This window comes from Scardinius erythrophthalmus (assembly GCF_964197995.2).
Source record: "Scardinius erythrophthalmus genome assembly, chromosome: 12".
Taxonomy (NCBI): Eukaryota; Metazoa; Chordata; class Actinopteri; order Cypriniformes; family Leuciscidae; genus Scardinius; species Scardinius erythrophthalmus.
In genome coordinates this window covers 4,173,612-4,193,555 of record NC_138232.1, presented here as the reverse complement: position 1 = coordinate 4,193,555, position 19,944 = coordinate 4,173,612, and the positions used below count along the sequence as shown (strand labels likewise).

General features: G+C 41.4%; 1 protein-coding gene and 1 long non-coding RNA gene across 2 annotated transcripts in view; one reads left to right on the top strand and one right to left on the bottom strand.

Annotated features, from left to right (window-relative positions):
- cacna2d2a (calcium channel, voltage-dependent, alpha 2/delta subunit 2a) overlaps window positions 1-19,944 on the bottom strand; it is a 221,880-nt gene that overhangs the window by 174,938 nt on the left and 26,998 nt on the right. The window lies entirely within an intron of this gene.
- Window positions 5,374-9,036, top strand: LOC308700001. The gene is made up of 2 exons (XR_014031257.1): window positions 5,374-5,512; window positions 8,825-9,036. It is a non-coding gene; the product is annotated as an uncharacterized lncRNA (long non-coding RNA).

Genomic DNA, 19,944 nt, shown 5'->3' with positions numbered 1-19,944 from the left:
AATTGTAAGTCGCTTTGGACAAAAGCGTCTGCTAAATGACTAAATGTAAATGTAAATGTAAAAAGTGGGCGTTACACACCAGAATGAATTGTACTGTATAAATTCCTTATACAAATCCGTATTCCATTTTTCTTTAGAATAACATGCACTGATGAATCGCTCATAGTACAAGAAGGAAAGCAACTTCATGTGGACTTTAACATGTATGATCAAAAAATGTTAAAATATGCACACGCATCTCTGTGACCAAACAATTTCCCCCCTGTCACGGTCCAAATCATCCCTAATGGCTTTTTTCCCCCCTTTCCTTCATATCCTGATTAGTGAAAACGTAATTTAATTGATGGCCACATACTGTTCAATTTAAACCAGAAAAGAACATTGAAGTGAGCGGCTTTATGACTGCTCCTCTGATCTGCCGTTTGCGGGAAGTTTGCAAACCCAGACAGCCGAGGAGGAGGAGGAGGAGGTTGATGAAGGCTTGCCAGATGTGCATCCCGCTGGTGAAACGACAGGTCTGATCTGCCTTTAATTGCTCGCTATTATACCCCCCGAGGAACGCAATTAACACACGAGGAATCTTTTGATAAATCAGAATTGAGCTTGGCGTCCACTGACGGGATATTTATTATAATCCGAAAAGTGGCTTTATCTTAATAAATGGTTCCAAAATACACACTGTTGATCTCTTCGAAATGATCTAGATTTCTACAGGAACGGCTCCTAAAATCTAATCTGATATTGTCAACTGTGCCACAATAAAGGCGGTTTAACTTCTACTAACAATCACATAGACTTAAATCTCGCGATGCATGTTTTACATTTAATACTTTAGGGTTAGAGATTTGCACAAACCCCTAAACCTACTGTAAGTATGAGCTATGGCAACAGAGATGCATGTTTTAGCAAACTCCACTGACAAGGTCATGGGCGGAAAATGTTCATAACTTCTATTATAATTACTTGTTGAAAACAATAATTGGGGTGAGCTGTTCCAATCATCGCACAAGTGCATTTGACCTTCACTGCCACATTGCCCTTCACAAACAGATTTGTGCTCAAGTGCAGGACGAAGACCTCGGAAGACCTCAGAAGGGCTGTTGAAGCTCATAAGACTGCAAAGGGCAACTAAAGGGTTTCGGTTGACAATCAGAAAGAAATCCAGCACTGCTGCTTCTCCCCGCTGGAGTGATTGTCCTACAAAAATAAGTCCAAGGACACACCGCAGAATCCTCAAACAATCGACGGAGAACTCCAGGGTGATAGCTAAAGATCTGACTGCAGGGATCACTCGCACTTGATAATGGCTGTTCCTGAGCTTACTAGAAGAAAAACACAGAAGATTGCTGTTCATAGGAGGTTATTGTGGATAATAAAAAAAACAGTGAACCACTGCTGCAACTCTCAGGTTTGAATCAGGGTGAATCCCAGGGAAATGTAAATGAACATACAGTAGATTACATTCCCAAATATGTTACATTCCCAAAGAAATACCAATATATTAATTTATATTCTGCATGAAGATTATGTCTATTTTTAGGACTACTAGAACATTAGCATTTTGACCTTTTCATGACAATTAAGCTTTTGTTTTTTGGTCATGATCATTTATTTATTTTTTAAGAATATTGATTATATTTAAGATACTTCACAATTTATATATATATATATATATATATATATATATATATATATATATATATATATATATATATATATAATAATTATTATTGTATAGTCAACTTGTATTAATTAATTATAAAATATAATTATAATTAATTATTATTATTATTGTTATTGTTATTATAAAAAATGATTTAATATAATATAAAATTTAAAATGATATAACTATATATACACAAAACATACATACATGCATACACACACACACACAAATTGTCATTACAATAAATGTCACAGTGCAACAAATATTAAGAGTTGTTAAAATAAGCTTAATTTTTTATGTTAAATATATTTTCTTATTAATTACTTATGTTTTTGGGATCAAACATGTCCCTGACGTGTTCTTAACAGGTTTTGTTTTGATTCCTTAACCCCAAATCCACTTTACTATGAATGTAATAAAATGTTGTGGGAATTACAATGTTGTATTCAGGTCATTAATGAACCAAATACTTCCAAATTCACGATATGGCACGACAACGAAGCTGAATGTCCAAAGAAAAAATTCCAAAAAAGACACACAAACTAAAACTATAAGAGATCCCTGAAGGGTCACAACAGGTTAAAAACTCTGTGAAGGTTACATTCTTGCCAATAAAAAGGGACACATTTAAGCGATCACACCTAATCTACATCAACAAACCATCACACTCTCTGCAACAACACTGGACCAGGTGTGCAAATGCATCTGTAAGTGTATTTGTGTCTGTTTAAAATAGAAATGGCATTTATTCACAGGAATACTGGTGTCTAAATAGCATTTTCATACATTAGATTTTTGCCACAATGATGGACATCTCAAAGATGTTTAATGTCTCACATTAAAAAGCAGAGCTGGATATTCAAACACAATATGACATCAACGTTTAGCATAAATGCACACACACGCGACATTCAAAGCGTTGCCTGGCGAGGCAGATAGAGCGAGCAAGAGAGCATTGGGAGACAAAACGAGAGAGTAATTAAAGGGACGTGCCGCCCATGTAAAACGCCAATAGGGTCAAACCCCTTTAAAGGGACTGGCGAGAAGAGAGGACACTTCAAGAGAAGTGTAAGGAGATAAGGCTTTTAGCACGGCGTGTTAATGTGTGCGTTCGGTTAGAGGAAATAAAGAACGGACGAGGTGTCTCTGAGGAGGTCGTGAAACGGGCGATGTGTGTGAAATCCTGATTTTGTTTAAGTAAAGTAATTCACTCATAAATGAGAGTTTGGTCTTCATTTACTCACCCTCATGTTTTTCAAAACCCGTATGACTTTCTTTCTTCTGTGCGACCCAGTGTTATTTTAACAAAGAAAGTAAAGCTAATTTTTATTTGAGAGTTTTAGTTTTAGTTAACTATAATAACCCCACTGCAACCCAAAAGCAGATGTTTAGAAGAATGCCAAGATTATGGGTTCAATTCTCAGGGAATGCAACTGATAAAATGTATACCGTGAATGCAACGTAAGTTGCTTTGGATAAAATCATCAGATGCCAAATGAACGAACAGTGCTAGAGGAAGCACTTGTGCATTATATTAAAAGTCTTCTGAGGTCATTCAAAAGTTTCATGTGAAGTCGTTTTTCATTTACATGTTAATGTACATTTAATTGTGGTGCCTCAAAACCAGGTTTGATGTCAGTTCCATCAAATATGATCAGTTGTCACATCTTTTAATTGACGTCAAATGTAGCGTGATGCATGCATCATTTTTCAATGTATAAGAATGCACACCAAACCCCATTCACTTACATTGTATAGAAAGAAAGGCTGCCCTCGACTAAAGATTGTTCTAGTTGACTGTTAGTCGTTCATTTAAGCTATTAGTCGAATGAGCATATAAAGCTTACCGCCGCTACAATCAGAACGCTAACAAAATAAGTAACCTATAGTATAAATAACAGCCTTAGAAAGGAACACAAGTTTGTCCACGTTGTCGGAGAGAAGTGAGTCTTGCTTACAATGATACAGTAACACCGGCCACTGAGAAGATGTACTCCGGTGGCGTGGACGTGGAAGTTAGGTTAAACATGTTGTGCAGTAAGCGTGGTACTAATTTAACTTCCAAACTCCGCACAAACACTTAGATAATAATAGCGAGTTAGGCGTTAGGCTAGGCTCCCAATTACATGTTTTAAATTATAAGTCTTGTTTGAGGTCGTGAGTTAACTTTTTGTGGTCATTCTTTACCATCTTGAAATGTTCCCAAACTTTGGATTTTCGATAACGCTTTAGTTTAGGAACAAATTCTCACTATGAACTAGTTGCTTGATAGCAGGATATTGGCTGTGTATTTGTACTAATAAAGCACATTGTGGCGAGGGGGGCGTGGTTTTGCGAAGTCTGTAGCAGGAGAGAAAGGAGGGGGCCGATCGGTGAGTAAGTAGGTCAAGTGCAAAATGATGAACACCTGTGTCTGATTGCAGTGATTGGCGTGGAGAGACCGGATATAAGCTGGCATTCGGGAGGAGGAGAGAGAGAGAGTTGGACTGAAACCTCACTGAGCGTCTGTGTCTTTTGAGTGGAAGCTGTCTTGTTGTTTTGTTTCTTGTTAAGCTGTGCGTGGCACGGTGAATGCGCTACGTGCGCCCTTTTTGTTTGTTTACTTTTATTTATAATAAACTGAGTGTTTCAGTCACGCCGACCCCTGTCTTCTTCCTTCCTTACCCATACGAACATTGAACCTTATTACACTGGTGCCGAATCCCGGGAAGGAAGAAGATCGCCGCCGCCATGCAGACTCCGCCAGGAACGCCATTTGCGGACATCATCCAATCGCTCGCGGGTCTTCACCAAGAACATCACCAACATCTGCTGGCCATAAAAGAGGAGCAGGACAAACGGTTCGAGGCGCTCCTCCGTGGCCAGCATGAAGACCGCGAGCTGTTCCGGAGCTGGATAGACCGGGAGGTTAGGGCCGTCCCCCCAACATACAAAGACTCGTCCTCGCCGATACCTCTCAATAAAATGGGTCCCCAGGATGATCCGGAGGCATTCCTGGAGCTGTTTGAGAGGTCGGCTGAGGACCGGGGATGGCCCTCGACGGACTGGCCAATGCGGCTGATACCCCTGCTGTCAGGAGAGGCGCAGGTGGCCGCTCACCAACTGCCAGTCCAGAATCTCCTGGTCTATCAGGATCTCAAGCGGGCCATTCTTCAGCGGGTTGGCCGGACTCCAGAGCAACATCGGCAGAGGTTCAGGACACTGAACCTTGAGGAGTCTGGCCGACCCTTCATCATGGCCCAACAGCTCCGGGACTCCTGCCGCAAGTGGCTGATGGCCGACGGAAGCGACGTCGAGGAAATCATCGACCGTGTGGTACTGGAGCAGTTCGTGGCGCGGTTGCCACGGGAGACTGCACAGTGGGTCCAGTGCCACCGCCCGACGTCGCTGAACCAGGCCATCCAGCTGGCGGAGGACCAAATGGTGGCGTGCCCGGGGGTCGGCGAACCCCTACCATCTGCTTCTCTCTCTCTCTCTCTTTTTAACCCCTCTCCTAAGCCCTCTCCCCTTCCCAGGTATCGGGGAAACCTCCCACCGAGGCCAGCTCCAAGGTGGAGGACAGGGGGAACCGCGGAGCCGGTAGCTTCCCCCAGGCCTCTTCCCCGGGGAGGGGGCCCATCGAGGGGGGGATTCCCTCCACAGGCGGCGCTACCTCTCTCTCCACGCCAATCCCTTGACCCGCTTCCTGCCACTGGAGCGGCGGGGAAGCCCGGGCCGGCTTGTTGGCGCTGTGGGGACCCGGGTCATTTTATCGACCGGTGTCCGGTGATGGAGGTGGGGACGCTGATCCGGGTCCCCGACGCGCCGCAAGCTGCCCCTGATCAAGCTGGCCTGTACCAAATACCCGTGAGTATAAAGGGGGGTACTTTTCAGGCTCTGGTAGATTCAGGCTGTAACCAAACCTCTGTCCACCAAAGCCTGATTCAACCTAAAGCATTGGATAATAGCCGCATGGTTAAGGTACGGTGTGTGCACGGGGAAGTGGTGAATTATCCGTTAATGCCTGTGGATATTCAATTTAGGGGACAAAAGCATAGTGTGGAGGTGGCGATTAACCCGCACCTCCGGCATCCGCTGATTTTGGGGACAGATTGGCCAGCATTTAATGAGTTATTGGGTCATTTATGTGCGGATGCTTCTTGGGTAAAAAAGGATAAGGGGAAGGTGGCGATTGCTCAGTTGGGAGAAGCTGATCCGGAACCTCTGGGTACTGGTTCAGGGGAACGGAGTGCACTGGAGAGAACCATTCTCACAGAGCGCGATGATTTTCCCCTGGAACAGTCCCAGGATGACACGCTGAAACATGCCTTTGATCAGGTTCGCTCTATCGACGGCCAGCTTCTCCACACGGACCAACCACTCACCTATCCGTATTTTGCAATCCTAAAAGATAAGTTGTATCGGGTAACCCAAGATGCCCAATCAAAGCAGGATACAACTCAGTTGTTGGTACCTAAAAGCCGTCGGGAAATGCTTTTCCAGACGGCTCATTCTAATCCAATGGCGGGGCATTTAGGACAAACAGCGACACTTAACCGTCTCATGGCCCGGTTCTTTTGGCCGGGCATTCACGAGAATGTACGCAAGTGGTGTGCGTCTTGTCGTGAATGTCAGTTGGTGAATCCACCAGCCAACCCAAAAGCACCATTGTGCCCTATTCCGCTGATGCAGGTCCCCTTCGAACGAATTGGTATGGACCTCATCGGGCCATTAGAACGGTCAGCACGGGGACATCGCTTTGCTTTAGTCCTGGTGGACTACGCAACGCGATATCCTGAAGCAGTTCCGCTTCGCAATATTTCCGCAAATAGCGTGGCGAGCGCTCTGTTTCAATTAATCTCCCGGGTGGGAATCCCGAAAGAGATTCTCACCGATCAAGGCACGGCGTTTATGTCACGAACGATACGCGAACTTTACGGATTATTGGGCATTAAATCGATCCGGACCAGTGTCTATCACCCACAAACAGACGGGCTGGTCGAACGATTTAACCGCACTTTGAAATCCATGATTCGAAAGTTCGTACAAGAAGACGCCAAAAATTGGGATCGGTGGTTAGAACCCCTCTTGTTCGCTGTACGGGAGGTCCCGCAAGCCTCCACGGGGTTTTCCCCCTTCGAGCTTCTCTATGGGCGTCAGCCCCGCGGGGTGTTAGATGTCCTTAGGGAAACTTGGGAGGACGGACCTTCAGCTAGTAAAAATGAAATTCAGTATGTCCTGGACCTGAGAACAAAACTCCACACTTTGGGGCGGCTGTCACGGGAGAATTTGTTACAGGCTCAGGACAAGCAAAGTCGGCTGTACAACAGGGGGGCTAGACTGCGTCAATTTACACCGGGAGAGAAAGTGCTTGTATTACTTCCTACCTCTAGCTCAAAATTACTCGCAAAGTGGCAAGGACCTTTTGAGGTTACGCGGCGAATTGGAGATCTCAACTATGAGGTAATACGAACAGATAGGGGCGGAGCACATCAAATTTACCACCTCAACCTGCTTAAAAAATGGTCTGAGGTGGAATCAGTGATGCTGGCGATGGTGGTGAGCGGAGAGGAGGATCTCGGTCCAGAGGCGAATGTCAAAACAAAATCTCTCGCCCTGGCCGCTGGGGGAGACCACCTCTCACCATCCCAGCTCACTGATGTGCATAATTTACAAGCAGATTTTGCTGATGTGTTCTCGCCCCTGCCTGGTCGAACGGACCTCATTCAGCACCACGTTGAGACAGAGCCGGGCGTGGTGATTCGCAGCCGGCCGTATCGACTGCCAGAGCACAAAAAGAAAGTTGTGCAAAGCGAATTAGAGTCGATGCTAGAGTTGGGAGTAATAGAAGAATCTAACAGTGACTGGGCGAGCCCGATAGTTTTAGTTCCTAAAACGGACGGCTCGATTCGGTTCTGTGTAGATTACAGGAAGGTGAATGCTGTGTCGAAGTTCGACGCTTATCCAATGCCAAGGGTTGACGAATTGCTTGATCGGCTGGGTACTGCTCGATTTTATTCGACATTGGACTTAACTAAGGGATATTGGCAGATCCCCTTATCTCCATTATCCAAAGAAAAAACAGCTTTCACCACGCCGTTTGGGTTACACCAATTTGTCACGCTTCCTTTCGGGTTGTTCGGGGCTCCGGCAACGTTTCAGCGTCTGATGGACAGGATTCTCCGACCGCACGCTGCATATGCCGCTGCCTACTTGGATGATATCATCATCTTTAGTGGTGACTGGCAGCGTCATATGCAGCAGGTGCGGGCTGTCCTGAAGACGCTGAGACGAGCTGGGCTCACGGCCAACCCGAAGAAGTGTGCAATTGGGCGGGTGGAAGTAAGATATCTGGGCTTCCACTTGGGTCATGGGCAAGTGCGTCCCCAAATTGATAAGACAGCAGCGGTTGCGACTTGTCCGAGACCCAAGACCAAAAAGGAGGTTAGACAGTTCCTGGGGCTGGCGGGTTATTACAGAAGGTTTGTGCCTAATTATTCGGACCTCGCCAGCCCGCTGACTGATCTAACTAAAAAGGAGGTACCAGATACGGTCCAGTGGACGGAGCAGTGTCAGCGGGCTTTTACCCAGATAAAGGCTGCTTTATGTGGTGGACCGCTTTTACATGCCCCTGACTTTTCTCTCCCTTTCATCCTACAGACCGACGCGTCGGACAGGGGGATGGGCGCGGTCCTGTCCCAGGAGGTGGAGGGTGAGGAGCGGCCGGTGCTGTACATCAGTCGGAAGCTCTCTAAGAGAGAGACGGTGTACAGCACCATAGAGAAGGAGTGTTTGGCCATCAGATGGGCCGTTCTCACCCTTCGCTACTACCTCTTGGGACGGGAGTTCACCCTCTGTTCGGACCACGCTCCCCTGCAGTGGCTCCACCGCATGAAGGATACCAACGCGCGGATCACTCGTTGGTATCTCGCTTTACAGCCTTTTAAGTTCAAGGTGATCCACAGGCCGGGTGTACAGATGGTTGTGGCTGACTTCCTCTCCAGGAGGAGGGGGGGGGAGGCTGCAGGCCGGATGGCTCCCCGGCCTGAGTCGGGCGGTGGGGGTATGTGGCGAGGGGGGCGTGGTTTTGCGAAGTCTGTAGCAGGAGAGAAAGGAGGGGGCCGATCGGTGAGTAAGTAGGTCAAGTGCAAAATGATGAACACCTGTGTCTGATTGCAGTGATTGGCGTGGAGAGACCGGATATAAGCTGGCATTCGGGAGGAGGAGAGAGAGAGAGTTGGACTGAAACCTCACTGAGCGTCTGTGTCTTTTGAGTGGAAGCTGTCTTGTTGTTTTGTTTCTTGTTAAGCTGTGCGTGGCACGGTGAATGCGCTACGTGCGCCCTTTTTGTTTGTTTACTTTTATTTATAATAAACTGAGTGTTTCAGTCACGCCGACCCCTGTCTTCTTCCTTCCTTACCCATACGAACATTGAACCTTATTACACACATATTTATGCTTTATTCTGCATGACCATATTCTATATCCCTTAATCCTACCCCATACTAAACTTAACAACTACTAACTATTAATAAGCAGTAATTTGGAGTTTATTGAGGCATAGTTAATAGCTAGTTAATAGTGAGAATTGGACCCTAATCTAAAGTGTGACTGGATTTTTTGCCCAACATGTTACCGCATGGACCATTAATGTGCCTTAAGACATGTCACCTCAAGTTTGATGGCAATGACATCAAACATTTTGTAAATCAAACTGATGCGATGCATCTTGAGTTGCCATGCTTGAATGCGTTAATGTCCCAGTCCCCATTCACTTTCATTGTATGCAAAACAGCGGCCAGGACATTCTGCAGAACATCTCTTTTTGTGTCCTACGGAATAAACAAAGAGTTTTGAAATGACACGAGGGTGAGTAAGCATTGACAGAACCTTAATTTGCTGGTGAACTAACCTTTTAAACCTTTCTCACATGTACATGCACACCATGACCTTCGCATGTGAATCAACGGCTGGAACAAAAGCGAACAACGGTGGCCTAAAAGAGCAGGCAGACCTTTGCAGCGTGACAAGGTAATATCACCACGTTAGACTAGAGGCCAGTTTACATCCTACTAGGCCATTTCCAAACCGCCGTTGCCATGGAGACCAGCCACTTAATGACTGATAACGGCAAACGACCAAGAAACGAGCAAAGATTGAGAGAGAGAGAGGAAGAGAGAGAGATATTACGTGGAACAAAGATGGCAATTTAGTATCGGAGGACAGCCCGATTATGTCGTCAGAGCAAATTATCATTAATTTCCCTCTGTCCAACCGGTGAAGATTAATGCCTCGCTCTTCCCACCGTAGCAATGGAGAGGGATCGTACCATTTAGGAACACCCCTATCTCATCTACAACTGGCATCCAGCACTGTATGGAAAAAAAAAATAAACAGCGGTTTGTGAGACTTTGCAATTGAGGGGGATTGTAAATGATGGTGTCTTCAATATTAATACGCTAAGCACTATCTGTGATTCAGAGCCGGCTGGGTCTTTATATTCACTGTCAGAATGAATTAAAAGCCACTTAGGAAGCGCAGACATAAACTATTAAAACAAACTCATTTCGAGGTTTGACTGAATATGTGACCAACGCTCATTTCTCTGAGCCGCTATCACAGAACCTCCCCGACATCCACGGAGGGCATCATAACCCTGGGCTTCTTCTCAAATGCTCTACCTTTTCTGCTCGGGGAGATTTTTTAGAGACTGTCATTTTGAGATATTCACTCAGCTACAAATGTGTAATCTAAAATGGCTTACCTGTGCCAGAAGTGCTTTCATGAAAGCTTTGATTTCTATCTTGCCTTGTGAGAACTGTCGGAGGGTATTTTTGTGATTTTACGGTGCATTATGCCAAAAAAAAGCTGCCTATTCTGTTGCGTCCAGAAAAAGGAATCTAGAAATCAGTCGCAGTTGTGAGAAATAAATAATATGATAATGCCATGCATCATGGAAGCTCAGTTAGCTGAAAAACTGTCTCAGTTTTTTTACATTTCAAATGTGCTAATAACCTTGAAATTAATCTGAGACTATACTGGGGATCCACATTAACGTTAATATTAAGTGCCACATAAATGTTAAAAAAATATATTTTAAAATTATAATTTTTTCCTAATTAAATGTGCACATCTTTGCATAGCTAAATGCTAAATGTAAAAGCTGTGTGGATTAAGCAAAAAGAAACACTAAAAAAGTTATGGCTGCTGAAAATGCAGCTTAGCCATCAGGAATAATTAACTTTTTAAAATATATTCAGATAGAAAAATTTGTAATAATACTACACACTATTTTAATTTTAACTGTAGGGTATTTCTGATCAAATAAATTAGTAGAGGATAAAATAATGAAACAGCAAACTCCAAACTGACCGGTAGCCGGTAATGTGCGTATATATACTACGTGTGTGTGTGTGTGTGTGTGTGTGTGTGTGTGTGTGTGTGTGTGTGTGTGTGTGTGTGTGTGTGTGTGTGTGTGTGTGTGTGTGTGTGTGTGTGTGTGTGTGTGTGTATTCATTTTATCTTGAGGTAAAATATGAGTCATTCTGCAACCTTTTGTAGTTGGAAAAACAATTGACAATACACGTAATTGTGCTTATTTAACAACATGTTTATGGACATATACATGCATACAGGCAACCTATATACATATAAATATTCTAGTTATAAATTATAACCTCTCCTCCCACTAATTTCATTGAAATACTGTGACATTTCGTAGAAGTTCACTAAGCAGGCAATCAATTGTGGGTAATTTTGCTCTGCCTGACCAGGCCAAGCATGGCTGATTCTCTCACAGCCCGTTCTGCTGTTTATCAACCTCAAACCTATAATTTCACCCCACTTTGATATTAAAAAAAAACACCCAATTACACAGCGATTACATTTTTTGAACACAAAAAGCAGAGCTCTGATAAAAGGTGTATAAACACAGGGTCATTCACTAGAGAGCCACTGGCTCCTAAATACAGAGCTAAAAAGCTGCTGCATCACTGTGACGAAAAGAAAGTGATATCAAGAAACAAATGAATGGAGCTTTTAGCTTTTTCTTTTTGTAAGATTTTGCAAGTAGATTAAAAGCACACAGAAATAAATCTATAGCCAAACTAAAAGACCACGTCGAAAAGGCATTAGGCTACTATTCCAGAGTTCAACGAAATGTCCTCTAGTAAATATAAAGATAATTGGGTTATTTGTCATCACTTGACTTTTAAAGAAAAAAAGACGCTTCCTTTTCAATACCAGTTAAGCTCTATTATCAGTGACATGCTATCAATTACCACAAAAATGTTAAAAATATTGCACTTACAATGGAAATTTATGAGCAAAGATATATATAAAAAAACACATTAAAATAAAAATACACACTCTCTGGTAAGTTAAGGCACTAGGCTTGAACAGTATATGCTTATGTATATGTACACTACCATTCAAAAGTTTGGGATCAGTAAGATAATTTATTTTTATTTTTTTAAAGAAGTAATACTTAATAGATAATAAATTATCTTCTTTTAAACTTTTTATTCATCAATGAAACTTGAAAAAAAAATATATATATACAAAGTATATATTACCAAAAAATATGAAGCAACACAACTGTTCTCAACATTGATAGTAATCATAAATGTTTCTTGAGCATCAAATCATAATATTAGAATGATTTCTGAAGGATCATGTGACACTGAAGACTGGAGTAATGATGCTGAAAATTCAGCTTTGATCATTTGATGATTTTTACTGTATTTTGATCAAATAATTGCAGCCTTGGTGAGCAGAAAAGACTTGACCCCAAACTTCTGAAAGGTTAAAATAGTAATAATAATAATTTGTTACATTTATATGGTGCTTTTCTGAGTCCTCAAAGCGCTTCACATATGGAAGGGGGAATCTCCTCAACCATCACCAATGTGCAACACCACTTGGATGATGCGACGGCAGCCATACTCCGCCAGAACGCCCACCACACACCAGCTTACTGGTGGAGAGGAGACAGAGTGATGAAGCCAATCAGTATATGGGGATGATTAGGAGGCCATGATGGACAGGGGCCAATGGGCAAATTTGGCCGGGATCCCGGGGTTACACCCCTACTCTTTTTTTTTCGAAGGACATCCTATGATTTTTAATGACCACAGAGAGCCAGGACCACTGTTTAACGTCTCATCCGAAGGACGGTGCTCTTTGACAGTATAGTGTCCCCGTCACTACACTGGGGTGTTAGGACCAGGGGGGCAGCGTTTCATATTTTATTGAAGGTTCCCCGGGCGCCGCCATTGGCTATCAGACCATCACCTGCTGTTAGCATCCCATTGACTCCCATTCATTTTGGCGTCACTTTGACAGCGAATAACTTTACATCTGAGGCGTTTAAAGACTCCATTTGTCCATTATTTATTTCTAAAGAAACACGAAAATGTATAAAAGGCTCCATTACCTTGTATCTTACGTTATGGCCCCGTAGAAGCAGTTTTTGTAAAAATAGGCTAACGATTGCGTCATACCCACGCGACTCTCTGTCGCACAGTAGAGAATTACCGTATGGACAGGAGGAGAAGCTCGTGGGCAATCGGGGGGACGTGGAGGCAAAATGGCAAAGTAATTAATCAGAATACTTAGCAAAAGTTTCTCCTGCTCCAAGATCATGGACACCTCCTACTCACACTCTCCGTCTCTGCAAGTCTCGGAAGGAAATGATTCAGATTTCGCTTGGCACAGCTACTAGAAGACAGACGGGTTGCTCACGTCACATCTACGTCGTCAAGCTCAGTTTGAGTCTGCGCAGTACGCTCGACCATCAGGAAGTAAGAGTTTCTAATTGACTTCACTTTCCTCCGTTGAATCCAATGGGGTCGCTGTGTCCAGTTTATATACTGTCTATGGTTAGGACCCATACAGACCACAGGGTGAGCGCCCCCTGCTGGCCTCACTAAAGCCTTGTTTATACTTGACGCGCTCGACGTTGTACTACTCTTTGAAACGACAGGGGGCGACTCGAGTAATTGTCCTCTAAACCATCAGGAATCAGCGGTGAAAAGTAGAAAGCTACACATGTGACAATGTTTATTTTAGTACATCACCACCAACACCACACTACAAAAAGAATTGTGTAAAACCCAGTAAACCCTGATATTATTACTCATGACATTAAAACAAAATATATGGATATGAGAACGTGCATACAATATAACTAAATTAACAATCTATTAAATATTTTCTAATTTCACTAAACATTTCATTAAGTCTTGTGAACATTTTTTATTAAACATGGACCTTTTTGTTCATTAAAAATACTTTTTATGCTATTGTATGCCCATTTTTTTAAATGTAAGCAACTAATTTAGACGTGCAAACTGGTGCCGGTGTGATGAGAAGTTCAAGCTCGGCCAGATTCGTCTCGAGGTCGTGCATCTTCGTATGCGGAGCCGCGCACGCTGTTACACAAAAAGCCAAGCGAAATGGGGTCTTTCGCACCCAACGCGCACGACCGCCCACACCGCAAATGAGGTAATTTGAGTACAATGAGTACAATAATGAGTACAAACCTAGCTTAACACCTCTTCCAGCAGCAACCTGGTTTTTCTCAGGTCTCCCATCCAGGTACTAACCAGGCTTAGCCCTGCTTAGCTTCAGTGGGCAACCAGTCTTGGGCTACAGGGTGATATGGCTGCTGGCAAAAATCACTTACTAACCTTGTCTGTGCAAAGTTATATCCAATTCTTCACCTACTTCATTGATCATGTAAAGCTGATAATCCCGGTTACATGATGTTGGTTGGTAATGCATATCTAGAAGCTCACTGAACCAGAGCAAAAGTTCCACCACTAACAGATTTAAACCCTCCATGTCTTGCCCCATTGACTTCCACTCTAAGTGCATTACTGTAAATGTGATTTTTGCTCGCCTTTGAAAAATAAAGGACAAGTCAAAGTGATTACAAGTGAGGTAATCAACAATACGTAACAAATTCTGTCCGCAGAGTTTGTTTTGAGCCCGGAACATTCCTTTAAACTAGCAGTCAACCCTAAAAGGATGCAGAAAACAGACATGTGAGTGTGTCTGATCCATTTAGACTCAAGGAAAGTTTGTGCTGTCACAAATTCCACAAAAGCACTAAACTTAGCCTGTCTGGAAGAGGAACAGAGAGAGAATGATGGCAGCTGAACATGCCCGTAATGCAAAAGATACATCTCACATGTTAACGTTTTACAAAATAAACGTGTCTCCTGTGTTTTCCCCTTTACTGTTTTAGCTTTCAGTCACATTAGAAATGAACAAAAGACTTTGAAAAGCTGCGTATTGAAAATCATGTTCCTTCTTTTGTGTCTTTCATTTCCATCACTATGATAATTGCAGCAGGACAAAGGACCTGACAGAGAGAGGCAGAATCGGGGAGAATTCATGCCGCCTTCTAGACAAAACCGCGAGGATTTCACCGCAGCTGCGAGACAGAACAAGTGAAAAAAGACGGTAAAGGAAAAAGAAGAGCTCATGTATGGAAGGAGAAGAGAGTAAAAGCTTTTAGCTAGAAAAGCCTAGCGGATATACAGTATAACAAGGGACTGGCACAGAAGACAATGTGTGTACTGTGCAACAAGCAATGATGATGAGTGCAAACTGTAAATGAAGTAGTGTCACATACTGTATGTCTGCCACATGCTTAACACTTCACAGTGTTAATGAGCTTAATTTGTGCATTTTTTCTCCATAATGTAGTGGAAGTGAAGAGTGAATTGAAATATGTGTTATGTATTAAAAGTGAGTTTTCAGCAAACTAAAAAGCACTTCCAACTATGGCTGCAATGATACTGGAAAACACTGACACTGCGATGGTTACTGACTTAGATAGCTATATTTGGAATGAGTGGAGTGATTATGTTGGGGAGTGCAAAAAATAAATAAATTAAAAAACATTCTTTTAGGGATAAACTATTTTTTTTTTTTTTGGGGGGGGGGGGTAACCCTTTACAAGAACTAACACAACACTCTTTCATGTATATCTAATATATCTATGTATAAAACTTATCTTTCCACTTGATTTTGCATTGGGCACATTCCCACTGTTTTTAACCAATTCAGTATAAAATAATAATTGTGATTTTTAATGTGATTTTTATTAGTAAGCCTATTAGAAGTGTTTATATTTTAGATCTGAAGGGATGGTTTTCGTGGGAAATTGCGCACATACAGTCACTCTCCTATGTGTTTCTTGTCATATCCGTAAATACGGGTGTGAATCGTCACTGGTCTCACGATTCAATTCGATTATGATTATGTCAACGATTCAATTCGATATCACAATGCATCACGATCAGGGTCCGAAATTAACTTTTTGGCTCACCTGCCACGGGGACTGGTAGATGAAAAAATCCACCAGCCAAGCATATTTTTTACCGGCCAAAATAATAAACAGCCTTTTTTTTTGTCACATATACATTCATTTCAGTAGTTTTAATTGAGATAATAAGGTAGGCCTATTATGTTGAATACAAACATAAAAAAATGTCCAGAGCAAAATTTGAAATGTAGCCTATAAAAAAAAACCATCGCGCGGCCGGGACTCGCTCTCTCTCTCTGCTCGTGCGTGCGCACTTAAAATTTCATATTTTGTTATGAACATTCACCCGCCAGTGTGGCGGATAGCCTTTTGAGATTTACTCGCCAAACAGAAAATTTACCCGCATTTGGCGCTTGGCGGGTGTTAATTTCGGACCCTGATCACGATGCGTTGCAATATTACTGCACATGGCTGCATTTTTGTCAATGAATACAAGCAGTCATATATATAAACTCCCTTTTTATTTAATCTGCTCCAAGAATGTACACTTGAATGTAGTCAAACAAAACTTAAGTCTGAACGCAGCAGATGAAAGGGGAATTTAGAACTAATAAACATTACTAAAAGTGCATGAAACTGTAGTGTACTTTAAGTTTCAATAACACTTACACACACGCCCTCGCTTGCACACACACACACACACACACACACACACACACACAATAAAAAAAAAGCCAAACAGAGGAGAGCCTGCTGTCAAAAAGGGAACGCGACAGAGCTCGCAATAAAACAAGAATCAACATTGACAATGATGGCGAGAACTGAGGGATTTGAAATGTAAAAGCGACATGGAGATGGTGTGTTTATTACTCAACAGGAGAGTAAGGTGTTTTACTGAACAGATAAATTGTCATATGTAGCTCTCCAACAGAGTTCATTAAGCATTATCTATTGTGAAGGCTCATTTCATTATGGTTGTTGTAGCGCTGTGCTAGAATTTATTTTCAAAGAAGTACCGTGTCTATTAATGGGTAAAGCTACAGTAATGTCTTCAGCTGGTCAGCTTGAGATCCTTTCCATCTAAACTGGTTATATATCTTAAACCTAGTAGTGAAAGTTTTATGAACACTAGGATAACCATATTCATCCACACAGTCATGCAGAGCCGAAGCACACCCAAAACAATGTTTTTCCACAAAATGCATGCATTTTTGTTTTTTAATTGGTAGAGGGCCAAGTGTTACATAGTGTACTTTTAATTAAATCGCAGTCTGTTGCGATTTGACAATTGCATTAAGCCATATCACGATAACAATTTTATTCCGATGTGTCATGCAGTCCTACTTATAGCTTCAAAACCACCCATTTGTGTTGGTCAAGCAAGTACTTAATTTGATTTTCATTCATTAAGGTTACTGACCATCAATCAGAGTAATTTACAATCAAATCCCATTTCAGTCTACTATCATGTGTAACGTGCATCCACGCTGCTATCGTTTGCTTAAACCGGTCTGACAAATGAAGAACACACATGGCGTCTCCATAACACTTCACAGGACTGTGCTAAATGGGTCATTCAAGAAGCCATGACTAAAAGCGGTATACTTTGCAGTGTTATTTTACATTTGATTATTCAGTTTCTGTACCTGAAAACTATTAGACCTATCTGAAAAACTTAAAGCACTCCTCATTTCATTTGTATCTTTGTTCTATTGTATTATCTATCCTTGCATTTTGTTTATTTGTTCTTATTATCTTTTTGCTTTTGCTGTGGTATCGAAGTACTCACTGTTCTTTAAATAATAAATGAAAAGCAAAGTTATATTTGCCCCATCCCCACACTTTTTTCTGAAAAATTATCTGATCCGTGACTCAAAAAACATAATATGATCCGAACTGTAATAAGGAATATAACTTGGGAAGTGATTCTACCAGACTATTGACAGAAATAACATGTAATGTGTTGTTGGCTATTCCTTTGAAATAGTGTGCAATGTCTTGCCCCCATAGGCTTTATGAAAGTGTGTTTGTGTAAAAACAATATTTTTACAAACTGAGGAATGAAATTAATTTCTCTGGAAATCCCCATGATGTCACATATGTAGTAGATTTGTGGCAAAACCTCTGTCCTGATGAATGTGCACCTCATCAGCAACTACACCTGTTTAAAGGTGCACTAAAAGAAAACATCTGTTGAATGACAAATAACTAATTATTACCACTGACATACAAACACACATGCTCCCAAACACACAAACACCATTATACAGTTCAATCAGAGATTTGCCCATAGCTTTCTGGGGCAAATCCTATCCAATACAAACGGCTTTATCCCTGCCTGAGAACGGTCCAGCTACACACACACACACACACACACACACACACACACCCTGCCATAACAGACCAGTCCAGCAACAAATACATAATTCATCAAGAGCCAAAGCCCTGCAGTAAGCCCCAAACACAGTAAGAGTTTACACTGAAGAAATGACAAATCTATAGTCCACTGCAACAACTCCACTGAGATTCAACCAAAGTCATAAGAGAGACTGTATCTGTGAGGAAAAAGAAAGAGTAAAGATGATGATGAAATATTGAAATATTTGTTTATAATGACCACTAATCTGCATAATCATATCATATCGTATCGTAATCTAATCATAACATACATAATTTTTTTATTTATAAAATAAAATATAATGAAATATGCACATCACCAAATACTTTCACAGGACTGCTGCATTTAACAACATTTGTGAGCTAAATAAAGGGATGATTTTTTAAATAATTTCTAAAAACAAAACAACATTAATTGTTGCATTTGCTAAAGTTTGTGAGCTAAATAAATGACTGAAAAAGAATAAATATTAAATGTAATAAAATAATAAATATTATTAAATTTAATAAAAATAATAATAATAATAAATTAATTAATTAATAAAAAATATTTTTATAAAAAAATAATAATAAAAAAAAATTTAAAATAAAATGTGCACATCACCAAGCACCCCCACGGAAGCACTAATTACTACATTTGCTTTGAGGCATCAAATCTAGAGATTCAAGAGATTTATTTCCAGACACCTTTATAATGGTTAACCATTGGTTTATGCTAGACTATATGTATATCATCATAATTAGTCATCATCATCATCATATCTTATTATGAAGTTTTCTCATTACCATCGTCATTAGCACACAGTTATGTGACCATCATTAGCTTTCTGGTGTCATCATTAAGACTATCAACATCTTAACTACCATCATTATAATCAGCCTAATTGTCACAGAGTGATCTTCAGAACTCTCAGTGAGTGAGTGAGTTTACCAATATTATCAACTCTGATTACAGAACTATTCAGATCACCGTCTATGTGCTGCACAGTGTGTCCTTTTACACCTGAGGCAAGGCACACACCTGACCACGGACGACTCCTGGACCAATCTTACACGTGCACATACTCGTTTGAAGTTTTAACTTTGACAGGAAAGGCATACATCAGGTCATTTCAATATGAATGCCGGTGTGAAGGGAGATGATGGGGAGCAAGGCAAGGCGGGAAATGCGGTTTCACGAAGGGTTCCGCCACACAGGGTTAATGTGGGCTGCCTTTGAAGTCTCAGCTGTGTGTGAAATGAGCTGCTAGTGCTGTCCACCAGCATACACACACACACACACACACTCATACATTCACTTAGTTTCTCAAATACACCTGTACATGTACAAATGTACACATTCCTCTACAGTCACACAAGTACCTAAGTGAATCCCATAAAAAAAAATAACAATAAAAAAAAAAAAATATATATATATATAGTATGTGTGTGTGTGTGTGTGTATACAGTATATATATATATATATATATATATATATATATATATATATATATATATATATATATATATATATATATATATATATATGTACACACACATATATGTATATACATATCTCACAAATGCGTTTCTGGTAAAGGTCACTGAGAAGGCACTAAATGTGCATATCATGCATGCTCAATGGCAT